Here is a 13,601-nt window from a genome sequence, read left to right as displayed (position 1 = left end):
ATGCTGCCCTGGAAATCACACGATTTTAAAGGTGTTTGGAGGTTTGGAGTATTTTTTGCCCACTAATTAAGGTAGTTCATTAATAAAACACCAGTTTAGAATATTCATTACACACACAGTGTATACGAAGCAAAATGCTGATTTGTGTATAAGTTAATGAGCCCAGAACCAACCAACACCACAGCAAGTAAATGAAGTGGGGTTAAAAAAAAATCACATTTAAAATTATTGCTAATTCACTCTTCTCCATAGTCTGTGTTACTTTTTACATGCAGTGGGGTTTTCAATATTGATTGTTTTCAGTGCATTAATTACTTCCTTTATTTGGTACAACTTAGTTTTGGCATTAAAAGGTGTCTGTGTTAAGCCAGCAAAAAAACCACCCTTGATTCAAAGATATGCAAATAAAACCCAGAGGTTTCCTAGCTTGGGGTTTTGTCCTTGGGTATGTATTTCTCTTGGTTTGAAAAGACAGGAGTCTGTGAAGGAAGGTAAAAGCCTCCTGTGAAATGGAAAAGGTAAAACCCTCTCCCTCCAAATTACCACAATTTCAAAATCAAAAGGTTCTCAGGCAAAGAGATGGGAATGGGAATAACAGTTCTTTTAATAGAAAAAAAATAAATTTAAAAAATGCAATTAGTACAAACACAAATAGTGCTGGAGTCAGAACCCTGCCACCCTGAGCAGTCAGGGTGTTGGGAACAGTCCAGTGAAATGGTGGCTGCTCCTCTGGAGGGGCAGATGGAATGCTGCTGGAGCGGGGATCTGGAGAAGGGTGGAGTTTTCTCTGGAGTCTGGGGATGGAGGAGCTGGGCCTGGTCTTCCTCTGGGGATCCAGCGGGGAAGAAGCTGCTCCTCTGGGGATCCAGCCAAGGGCTGCCCTGGTGTCCCAAAAATGTTGATTTTCTGCAGCTAGGAATGCTTGGCTCCTCCCTCTGGGCGGAGCATCTCCCCACGGGCTGATGGAACTTTCCCAGCCATGCAGGGAGTCATTAATGGCCATGAACAGAAGATCTCTCCCGAGGGAGACATTGTTCTTGGGAGAGACAAGGAACCTGCCCCACCTCCAGCAGATGGGAAATGGAATCCATGCTGGTCTTACCAGGACAGCATTTCAGGTCCCCAGATGTTCCTGTAAAAGTTCTTCTCTGTGTGGGGTGAGCACAACCCCATCCCAGAAATGCTGTGGGCTGAAGGATTTCCCAGGACAGAGGGGCCCTGTTGGGTGTGACAGCTGAGCTGAGGGCAGTGATGGGCTGAGCTGCCCCTGTCGCTGGCACTCCCCATGGGCAGTACTGACCATCGGAATGATTTAAACATCATCCAAAGCTCTGGTGCCAGGATGTGTCTGACAGGTCCCCTCCTTGAGCACACAGAGATCTTCTGGCATAAATAAAAATTTCATCTCTGCTGAAATCAGAGAGCGGGGCAGAGGCATGGAATGGGCAAGGAGTAAAGCAAAGAGGGACGAGTCTCACCAAACTGAGCCAAAAAATTCTGCCAAAGCACTGTTTGTGAGAGAAGAAGGAACAGAGAAATTCTGCTGTGCATGGAGTTTATGACATTTAGCATGCAGAGGAGCAGGTATTTATCAGCCAGCTCATCAGCTCGGTGTCACACTGTTTGTCATCAAACAAACACAAACCAGAGGCACAAAAGTGCAGCTGGAGATGAATCACCAATACTTTCTGTGCTCTGATCAATACTTCTGCTGTGGTGAAATATGAGAGCAACAAAGACTGATGTTGAAACTGTAATTGAAACATGAGAACTCCAACAAAACCTTTCTGCTTGGAATATTTTAGAATGCTCCTCAAATTTTCACTATAGGTAAACCTATTTTCTCCCTGACAATTGGCATAAATTTAAAAGAGATTTTATCTCTATCGATGCTTAAGGCATCATTTGATCCAAATTTCCCTGACATTTTCCCCTTTTCCAGCATGATTTTAGAGGCCTTAAGTGACTGCAGTGTGACCAGCATGGAATCTAGAATGTGCCTGATAAATAATAGGTCTGTTCTCAAAAATTAATGAACAATGTCCCTATAAATACACAATCTCTCCAGAATGACACTGGATTGTGATTTTCCCAGTCTCACTCCTTGCATTCTTGCACGAATTTACATAGGATGGTAAATTATTTAGAAATCCATTTCAACTACAGAAAATCCAATTTACCCATTACTTATAAAAAGCCATTACAGCTACTTACGTTTTCTATTACAGCCAATTTAATTTCTTACAAAACAGTGAGTCCATAAGATTTTGATCTATCATAGGTACCGAGAGATAATGGAACACTGGAGGATATTATGACCACGAAACATGAAGAAGGGAAAGAAGTCATTCCATTTATAGTGTAAAGTAAACATCTGAGATAATAAACTGGCCAGTGTAACCAGGCTGAGAACTGGAAATGGAACAGAAGAAGAAGAAGAGGGATTCATTTTTAAAGGCTTATTGGTTATTTATGCAGATGCTACGAGTTATAAAAGGAAGAAAAACGATCTTGTGATAAAAGCTGCTTATTGGAACTAAATCTGAATTCCCATCCTGACTGCTCCAAGATGAGGCTGTGGAAGTTCTGTCAGGTGCCTCTGCCAAAACTCCTTGGCCATAAAACGGGAAGAATATTTCTTTCTTTGCCTGACTTCCCCTCCTCTGCCCATTTCCATTGACACAAAGGCAACTGATGCCTTCCACAAAGACAAAATAATGGCCCCTGGAGAAGAGTTTTTCATTGTTGTTTGCACTTCTATGAATTGCTCTTTAGTTTCTTCTAGAGATTAACACACAGGAGTTTACCTCAGCCTGCCATCACACTCTTTAGAGCATTTTCTAAAATTCTCAAATAATTCCAGGAGATTTAGGGATGTGGCATTTCTAAACTGGTGCCTGGTGACAGTGTCACCATGGCAAATTTTCCTCCCTGGAAAAAGGGATGAGTTTGGGTGAAGGGGTTAAAAAAGCAGAAAGCATTGCAGGTTTCCTTCTCCACTGATTTTCTGTGTGAAGTTTTTCAAGTCCTATATTTGATTTTGCTGTCCTGCTGTATCAGTTTTCTGTGCCTGTTGGTGATTTCCTCTTGAGCAGATCCTTGACTCTCCTCAGAAAAAACAAAACAAAACAAAACAAAAAAAAAAACACCAAAAAAAACCGAGTTCATTTGTGTCACCAGGTAATTGCCAAGTTAGAGAAATAACGTTATTTTAATCAAACCACCAAACCAGATTGAAGCCAACAGCTGTAACAATGAAAAGAAGCTGAAAACCATTATCCAATTTACCAGGCATCAGTGAGCAGCTACAACTCCGAGCTGCACTGCTGCAGCTTGGCTTTCACTGCTGGTGAAGAACTCACTCTTTCATTGCTGATGATCCAAAAAGGGCAAATTGCTTTGCTTTTCTTTAAAAGTCACAGGCTGGAAAAGGAAATGAGGCAAGAAGTCAGAGGCAGCATCTGCATGACTCTTGTGGCATCACTGAAGAACATCCTGTAAATCTGTTCCTCCTGATGTCTTTTCACTGAAACACAAAGCCCTGCTGATGGTGCCTAATGCTTTGTGTTTCATGATTAGCAGCCATCTGAAATGAAATAAAACATTTATCTTGATCTTCAGATCTTTATCTTTAGGAGTTAATTCTGTTACTGTCTGGAGTTTCAGGGGGGAAAAAATTTTTGTTCTTAAATTCAGGCTTTTTCTTCCTCCTGGAGGAAAATGGGAATATTCACTCTCTTTAGATTAAAATGTTTGCATGACTGGAATATTTCAGTTAATATTTTATGATTTAATAATGTTGCCTTTCAATTGTTACCTGGACACAGGAGCCTTTTTCAGTTGGTGGCTGCATTGCACCAGGAGCTGCACAAACACAGATAGACCAAAAATACAGACAAGTGGTTTCTGAAGGGTTTTTTTCCCCAAGATCATGCAGTTAAAAAATGATGCAAGTGTTTCAACCTCTGCTGGTGCATCTCAGTGACCTGAGAATCCTTCTTACGCTCCACCAACTGGAACAGTGTTGTGTTCAGTTCCCACACCAATGAAAGGATGATGGGATTTCAGTGGATTCCCTTTTCACTTCTGCAACCCTCTGCCAGGACCCACAACCAAATACCCACTGAATGTGGCACCAACAGCCAGACAAGGACTGCCAGAAACAACTCGTTCCTAAATAGCCGATTTTCAAACATTCCAGAGGAAATATCCATTGGGTGCAAGGAGCTTCCTGGAAGGAAAATACACAACCATGAATCTGACTCGTCACTTAATGCAGGTTGTGGTGTGCAAGCTGAAGTACTGATGTGGGTTTCCTCCTTTGATGCCCACTTTTAATTCAGATAAGCTGATGTGAGCATCTCCTTGACAAGCAATCCATAGGGAATCAATATATTTATAAAAATTAATTCCTTATGCAGTCCAGCTTGGCAGAGGAGAATAATTTTACTTCTCCACCTGCCAAGGAAGTTGCCATCATTCCAGGCTAATGCTGATGCCATTATCTGAAATTTGTCCCTTCGGCCCTTTTTCTTATATCATTGAAAATAATTAATCGATATGTTTGCTCACACATGTCAACTTGCCAGAGCAGGCAGAGAAATTAAAAGCCAAAGGTCATTCCATAATAGTTTACATACTGTAAAATATCCATTTATTATATTTGTCTTTGTGGCCCAGCTGATTTTATAATTACAGTTTACACGGGCAGAGTGGAGGCAAAAATTCAGGGTCTGACAAGCTGCAATTTTTCTCTCAACGTGTCTTTCGAATGCCTAACAGGTGTTTTTACTTTTTAAAATTTTTAAAAATATTTTTATTAAAGGCAGCCAATAAAAACAGAGCTGAACTCGTTTTTAGTAATTTGCTCCTGACTCCTGATCACTGAATAAAGGGCAACCTATGACCCTTGCTGAGAAACCACAATTCGCAGGAATTAAGTACAAAAGGTTTCTGAATTGGCTAAACTCTTCTCATTCACCAGTAGCTTGAATTTCTTGAATTGAAAGCAAGGGCCAGTACACAGCAAACTTCTTCAAACATCCAGGGTTCACTCGGGATCATGGAATGGTTTGGATTGGAAGGGATTTAAAATCCCATTCAGTCCCACCCCAGCTCTGGGCAGGGACAGCCTTCCCTTCCCTTCCCTTCCCTTCCCTTCCCTTCCCTTCCCTTCCCTTCCCTTCCCTTCCCTTCCCTTCCCTTCCCTTCCCTTCCCTTCCCTTCCCTTCCCTTCCCTTCCCTTCCCTTCCCTTCCCTTCCCTTCCCTTCCCTTCCCTTCCCTTCCCTTCCCTTCCCTTCCCTTCCCTTCCCTTCCCTTCCCTTCCCTTCCCTTCCCTTCCCTTCCCTTCCCTTCCCTTCCCTTTTACACAACAAAAAACCCCAAACAAACAAACAAACAAAATTTAAAATTTCTCTACCACTGCACCAAAGATATCTTCCTCCGCAGAAAATCTTCACGCAGACACGTTGGTTTCATGTTTGTATAACTTTCAACAAAATTGGTTGCATCCTCCACAGGGATTTGTATTTGAAAAATAAAAGCACAGATTAACAATAAAAAAATCTCCAACAGCGAGAAGTGGTTAAAAAGTAATTTTGCCTCAAGCCTGTGTCTTATTGATATTTTAAAATGCCATTTGAAGCTCTCAAAACATGTATGGAAAACACATAGAATTTTTTTTTCTGGAGAACGTGAACCCAAATAGAATAAAATATTTATAAACTATTTTGATAATTTGCTCAGTTATATTCTTATTCATAAAAGAGTTTTCAGAACCGCCTAGCACATAGAATTTTTGAAAATTCAGGCTTTCCTTGGCAGTACATTACATCTCTGATTCATCCCAGTGTTTTGGGAGCAGTTTTGGAAGCAGGGCTGGGGATTTTTCCATCCAAAGGCTTTCCCTGCCTATGATTCCTCATCCTGAGTTCCCTCCTCCAAGAAAGGGCTTGAATTCCATTGTGCAGCGGCTCTTTCTTCCCCGGCCCATTTCCTAAAGCTTCCCACATCATGTCCATCCTTTCCTCTGCTTCACATGCCCATTTTATGGCTGGGGAAACTGAGGCAATGAATATTTGGTGACCTGATTGCCTTTAAATTGGCAGCAGAAAGAGTCAGCAACTCCTATTTTGCAATGCCCGTTCCCAAATAAATCCTTTTTCTGTTAAGACCTGTATGAATTCCAAACCTGCTTTAAAAACTCTTTATTTACTAGCCTTTGAACTATGAAAACCCCACTTATTCAGCATTTAATACTTGGTTATTCTCAAAGCAAAGGAAGAGAAACCCAGGCCAGGAAAATTTTGATGTTCTGTTTTTGATGTTGAAATGTCAGACTCTCAGATTTTTTTTTTTTTTTTCCCATTTCACTTCTGCAAAACTCCTTTTGCTCAGGCTCTGATGCTGCCTTTGGAAAGGTGCGAGTTGCCATGGCAATCCCCATCTCCAGGCAATGCACCAGACACGGGCACAGCCCACTGCACATCCCCCGGGGCATCCCTGGCGAGCAGGATGGCTTTGGGGGCTGGAAACACAGCCAGGCATTCACTGTGCTCAGCCTTAAAGGCAGGACAAGATGAAGGAGCAGCCCAAAAAACCAAGAACTGGGCAGCAGAACGGGAAAAGAGCTGGAAGGAGAAGCAGAACTGCGCTTGGGGTTTGAGACCTCTTGCAAAACGAAACTTGGATTCCTGAGCTGGTTTGAAGTTCAGGTGCATCTCCAGCAGTGGATTAGCTCAGCTCTTCATGAACCTCCTCTGATTCCTTGTGGAGCCCACAGTAAATAACTCCTCAGGGACTTATGGAGCAGCTGATCCTTCCTGTAATAAATAAAAATGTCTTTGTTCATCAAAACGAGCATTGAAGGAGATAAGAATTTGAACTGAGGAGGGAATTTCAAGGTGTGGGAGGAGAAGAAGGGGGGGGGGGGGAAACCCAAAAAAACCCAAACCAGCAAGTATCCTGTTTAAGAATTGTGCAGATGCAACTAGCATAGAAGACTGTGTAACTAATTATATACAAGTTAACTTTTAGGCCAAGGACAATCTGCAAGGAAGATGAGGAGCCTTCATCCCTATGACCACCAAGGGCAGAAAAAAGACCCCCTAGCAACTAATTGGACAGGCACAGAGTGCATCGAGAGAAAATACCTCAACCAGAAAAAAAAAGAAATTAAAAAATACTAGAAAAACAAAAAGGTCAAAGGGGGAGGGTGTGCCGTGGTGGAGAGGAGACTCCTCAGCCACCCAGTGCAGCCTTTTGCTTAATACCGCTTGCTTAATAAATTCTTGTTAATTGATTTATCTATAATTGGCCTCCCCAATTGAATTTGTCCATAACACTTCCCAGCTCCTCTTCTGCAAACCTTCCCCTGCTTTTCATCTCTCTTACAAGAAACCTGGGCTTAGGAGTTTCCCCCCCCCCGCCAAAAAAAAGTGTTGCTTTTTCCTGCTTGGATTTTCCTCCCATCCTGAAGCTTTTCTGTTCCTCCCCTTCCCTACTTTACCTCCACAGGGATCTCACCCTCTGTCCTGATCTCCTTCCCACCCCTTGTCCCACCCTGATCACCTCCTTCCCCCCTTACACAGTCCAGATGTATTTGAATTCTCTCAATAATTAAATAGTAATAATAATAATAACAATAATAAACAAATCTGACCACACTTGTTTCTTTTGCTAATGCCTCATTTCCATTTCTTTTGGCAATCCCTGCAGATGGTTTGTTCCTACTCTTCCAGATCAGCTGTGGAGAGGAGCTGCTCCTGCTGTCCTTTTCTCCTCCCTGTACATCCTGTCCTCGGGGAAGCTCATTCAGAAGCACCAGCTCAGCTCTGCTGACAGCTTGCAGATCTGCCTCTCCCCCTAATGAAAATTACATCAGCTGTAATGATTAAATCTCTTTGGGGATGGAATTTTCAGAACTGGTTATTTGCTTGGAAACAGATTAGCAGATATTTGCCTGCCCATCACCATCCCTAAGTATAAGTTACTGACACTTGTTTGAAATCAATGACTGCTGAGTGCTTAACATGCAGCATAGCCCCACGTGTGACATGATTCACGACTTAATCACCAGGACCTAGAAATACAGAATCTTTACAAAGAATATATTGCTTATCCTTGGTGCATTCCAAGTGTACAGGCTCCATAAACGATGAAAAGCACACAAGGATTCCCTGCATATTGTCCATGAGTTTGAACAAATCTAATATCTTTCCAGTGCTATTTCTCTTCCTAAACAAGGCTGACATTTATTTGCTTAAATATCCTTTCAGTTAACAGGTACCTGTGCAGTATTTGATCACAACTATAAATAAAAGAGAGGTAACATAGTGCGGGCAAGTGCACTGCCAGTGACTCCCAGCGAAATCCACACAGGAGAAATTGCACTATTTTCCCAATGCATACACAAAATCTGGTGGGATAAAGTAAGTAGGAGGCAAAGGGATTAACAGAAGTTATAAAAGTGTGAAAGAAATGGTAAGATTAAAGCTTGGAGGGGAATATTTGGAAGTCTTTCTCCTGAAATGCAGCAGAAATGCACCAGTGGGCTGAGCAGTGAGACCTGGTTGTAGCAGCCCTGGGGAAGGGCTGGAGGGCGAGGGTGGGTGATGAAAGAGCAGTGAGCATCCTGAACATCCTGAGTACCGTGGTCCCAGCTTCCCAGCTGCTTCCTCCCTCAGTGCCTGAACACAGGGACACTGCCAGGAGCCCCACAATTGTCTGGTGTTCCTAAAAGCTCTTTGTCAGTTTGTGTATTCTTCATTATAAACCCAGCTAACTCAACATTGTGCTGACAAGCAACCAGTTATTAGTTAACTACTAACTCTTAACTTCATCAAGGACTACTCATTTATTTTAATTATCTCTAGTAAGGCTTATCTCTAACTAAAATCTTAGCTCCTCTAAAATCTTGAAATTCCTTCAAATTTACGTTTCATCTCCATCCCAACTCTTCTCACAGAGTCAGCACCCACTGAGAGAGAACTGGGACAGAGCTCTGAACAGTCCCTTAAAAAGACTCAGGTCCATGAAGTTAATTACAGCCAATTCCTTCAGTTCCTTGAGCTTGCTTGCACTGGCAATAAGGTGCCGTGGCAGGAAGAATTTAAACCTCACTTGGCTGCTCCACCAACAGAACAAGGACAAACACGTATTTAATTGTGCAGGGAGGTTTGCGTGCCTGGAATACCCAACCAGCTTCCATGTGCTCAGATCAAACAGCACTGAGCCAAATTCTGTCTCTGTAACATTCCACCGCCCTGGTGATGCAGCCACTTCGTACATCATGCTACTTATTTTCACTCTAATCTAAAGAAGATTTTTATTAACATTATGTGAATAATCGATCCAGGTGCAAAGAAGAATGACTATGTTGTTAAAAGGGAGCAAAGCACAATCTCTCTCTAGAGCACTAACAAGTGTTGGGTCAGATTTGTGATCCCTCCACGTGAAGTCTCTCTCAAGGGATTCCTGCCTGCCTTCACACACATTTTCAGATGAAAGAGGACTCCAGACATTTCAAACGGGATAAAAAACACACCCATGAGAACCAGTCCTTCTCAGCATTATTTAAAGCCCCCAGAATAAGCAACCCAGCACAGGGAGTGTGGTTTGATGCTCCACAGCAGCCTCAGAGGAGAGCACCACCTGAGCTGAGCTAACAACAGCGGGAGAAGCATTCAACATTCACTCAGAAGAAATCAGCAGCAGATTTAATGCAGTGCTCTCATTTCTCTGTGGAACCTGCCAGTACAGTTGTGGTGAGGACACACAGGGTGAATTCCTTATGGTTTGGGGGACCTCCAAAAATCAGCAGTTTTGTTGCAGAGCAGCCCTTGCACAGCAATAAAATTTGCTTCAACCTCCACTTTGCCCTTCCCTCACCAGCTGTTTCATCAATATCTGCATTTCAGTCCCTGGCTGCAGGGGTGCTTTTATTGTCTCAACATCAATCAACTTCCTACTCACCAAAATTAAAGCAGCTCCTTCCTTTTGATTTCTATTTTCTCAGCCACTCTAATCCCTGCTTTTCCTGCTGGGGCCTCCCGTGCATTCCTGGGCTGCAGGAACTGATTCCAGTTTTTCTGGGAGAAAGGAGCTGATTAATCACAGGCAGTTCTTGGTCCCCTCCTCTAAACAGCCACAGGACCTGCATCCACCATGGCTGAGGAGCCTTTTCTTCAGGCAGCTCATCACCGGATCAATCGCTGCTTTCATTGATCACCAATCACCCTCCGATTGCACAAATCTGAAAGTGGGGTTTCACTTCTGCTACAGTGCAAAAAAACACCTCCCTCTCTTTGGATTTTTCTGTCTGATTCTATTTTGTTTCTCTATTTCTGTTTTATTTCTTGGTGCCCTGTTTTGTTTCTCACCATTTCACACAGCTCAGTATTTCACAGAAGGCTCAAACTGGGCCATGGATTTTACAACTTTTCCTTTGCTTCCAGGGGACACTTATTCATTGGGAAGCTTTCAGCACCAGTTGCAGTTGTGCCAAAAAAATGGAAAATTATAAATACTGGGAGATTAAATCTACCTTTCACATCTAAGGGAGTCAGTCTTTTGATACTTCCTGAAGCCCTGTGCTTTAAATCGTTAATTTAGAGCTCAAAACCCTATTGCTGAAATATCCCCCTAATAAAACGTCCTAAAGCAAATGGGTGGAATTGAAATGGTGCTGTTAAACTTTATCATGCCCCAGGTGCTTTGTGACTCTCAGGGATTCTGACCGAGTGTCACAAATTTACAGGACATGTCACACATTTATTCTGCTTTGTCACTCAGCTCCTGCCAGGTGCCACTTAAGCCCTTCTGTGTTTCACACTTTTATTGCCACTTGTTTGGCTTCGTTTCATAAACCATTCAGGGGCATAATCTACTGCATATGGCAGAGCAACACAAATACAAATTATAAAGGATTTTTTTTCTCCCTACCTGACAAATATTTGAGCTCCAGAAACCTCTCCACACTTTCAATCACTCCATCTTAAAAATGTATTATCAAGGGTAAGTACAGGTGACTTTGACCCTGTAAACAACAACCCCGTGGCTCTTGCAGGGGAGTAGAAAAGGAAAGCTAGAAAAAGTGCTGCTGTAATTTAATCAATCAATTAATTTATATCAAATAGGCACCATTTTTGTATTTTTGTTCTAAAATGCAAGCCCCATATTGGATGAAATAATGTATATTAAAAAAAATACTAATAAAAACCTACAAAAGCTAATGAAACAATGCATATAAATGATAAAAAGATCTACAAAACCCCCAACCAGTACAAGGCATAACTGGCAGGACTCAATCACTTTGGTCATCAGGTGGTTGCCTCTGGAAAGGCAGCGACAGAATCCAGGCTACAAATCAGTTACATTGCTAACCCCTGACAAATCTCACCTGCGTGACATGGTTCAATACATTTTTATTTATTTATTAAGTGCTTACACCTTTCCTGATTTCAAAATCAATTCTTCATTATTTCCTTGCCTGGGCCATACAAATGAAGAAATGTGTGAGTGGTGAATAGTTCCCAAGATTAAAGAGGTGGAGTGAAGACCAGGATTAGCAGTTTTAATGAAGTTTTGGGCTCTGGAAATAAATCCAAGCAGCTTTCTGAAATATTTGCTGTGTGCAACAACCTCCAGATTGGATGTGGAGGTAGCCAAAGAACATCAGCCAACTCAGGGTAATTCCAGCCAGCTCAGGGTTACAACAGAGCTGAGGTGAGCCCCAAATCCACAAAATCTTCTCAGGCATTCTGGAAAGAACTCCGAGCTCCCCCTGAAACTCTTCCTGCCTCTCACATTCCACCACTGCCCATAATTTACAGTTCTAGGCAGGTCACCAAGCCAGGCTAAGCCTGAGGAGAGAAAACTCCAGTTCCAGGCAGATTTTTAGGCTGAGTCCATGTGGGAACAGCACTCCCAACACTTGTTAAAAAACAGAGAGAAGCTGCAGCAGCCCCAGAGCAGCAATTTTGAATTGCCTCCCTCTCAATGTGCTGAGAGCAGCTCCCACTCCTGGAAGAAGTGCTCATTCTGGTAATTAAATTGTAACAAAGATACCTGTGAAATTTACATTTTTATATCAAAGATGATATTTGATAGTGGCAATCTGAGTGATTTGATTTTGGAATCTCTCTTTGCAGCACTCGTGGCCCTGGCAGGAATAAATGCCTCGTGCATTGACCCGTCCCAGGCTGTTTGGAAAGTTGAGGGGACATTTATTGCTGGGGATGTGCCTGTTCTAGCCAAGATCTTGCCTAAGAGAACCACATTCCTTCAGCTGCCTGCATGGATTTATCTAACTTTTCTGATTTTATACCTTTGTGATGGAGAGAGTGCTTGCGGGAGGATTTAGTGGACCATATAACTCCCCATGAAAAGAGAGCTTGTAACATCTGCAGATGCACAACACGGAACTTATTAATAATATTTCTGTAGCCAAAGGCTGCAGACAAAGTTATAGACCCAAATAATGAGCATTTTGTGCATTTGTAAGGATGCTATAGAAGCGTTTTGAGATATTATGCTTTTTTTTGGCAAATTCGTTATCTCCGTCATTGAGCAAAGGCATAAATACAAAAATTTGAAAGAAGAATTCTCCACACACAGGTCCTTACCTAAGTACATATTTCTTCTGGAAAACTTCTTGAGAACAAAATAATAAAGGAATAATGATATTTTATTTATTTAATTATATTTTTAACCTGATCCCAGTCTCCATTCCTCAGCCAATTCCTGCCTGGAGATGAATTAGTGAAAGCAACAAGAATTTCAACCACAGCTCTGAACTTTTGGAGTGGTTCAGATGCCTCCCAAGGCACAGCTGTAATTATGGAGAATTGCTAAAGGCAGGTTCTAGAAGAGGTCAGGGCATAGGTGGGGGATGAAAGGGCTATGAATATCTGTCTAAAAACAGGAGGGAAATGGTGAACCCAAAATAAATCTGCTTGAGCCCTGCTGAATCCCACTGGCAGGGAAATGGGAGGAATGGAAAGATTATAGAGAAAAAAAAGGTAGAAAAAAAGGAAGAAAATAAACAAACCACCAAGCTTTGAGTAAGATTTGGACTAATTTTAGGGACAATTTAATTACTGCTGATATTTATGTTGGGATGGGGGATAACTTTATTTTTATATTAACATTGATGATTTGTGTTTAAGTTATTGGCAAACCCCAGGACTGATGAGCACAAGGTAGCTGGGTGATGATAAATCTGGGGGAAAAAAAAAAAAAGGGCTTTTTGGCAAAGCAATGGAAATAGAACCTGTCAGCAAATGAGGATCTGGAGAGCAGGAAAGAGGAAATCTATAAAATAACCCAAAGCTGTGTTTTCCCATATTTTCTCACTCTTGGATCCTCCTCCCAATGCCTATTACCTATATTAAATGGTTATTTTCTATCTTTTATATGGTACATTGCGTGTTACATGGTTACAGTTTTCCCCAATGCTATTACCTATGTTAAATGGTGCTTTTCTATCTTTTATATGGTACATTATGTGTTACATGTTCACAGTTTTCCCCAATGCCTATTACCTATATTAAATGGTGATTTTCTACTCTAAACCAATCTGTGAGTGCCAACATCTCCAAGA

General features: G+C 42.0%; 1 long non-coding RNA gene across 1 annotated transcript; it reads right to left on the bottom strand.

Moving 5' to 3' along the window:
* Positions 1 to 580: 580 nt before the first annotated feature.
* LOC144247734 (uncharacterized) lies at positions 581 to 10,739 on the bottom strand. Its single transcript, XR_014949857.1, has 2 exons — positions 5,421 to 10,739; positions 581 to 3,864 (listed from the first exon to the last, which is right to left on the bottom strand). It is a non-coding gene; the product is annotated as an uncharacterized LOC144247734 (long non-coding RNA).
* Positions 10,740 to 13,601: the final 2,862 nt, after the last annotated feature.

The sequence above is a fragment of the Lonchura striata genome, chromosome 22 (genome assembly GCF_050655825.1).
Source record: "Lonchura striata isolate lonStrDom1 chromosome 22, ASM5065582v1, whole genome shotgun sequence".
Taxonomy (NCBI): domain Eukaryota; kingdom Metazoa; phylum Chordata; class Aves; order Passeriformes; family Estrildidae; genus Lonchura; species Lonchura striata.
The sequence above is the reverse complement of the archived record's forward strand: the minus strand, read 5'-3'. Positions and strand labels throughout refer to the sequence as shown.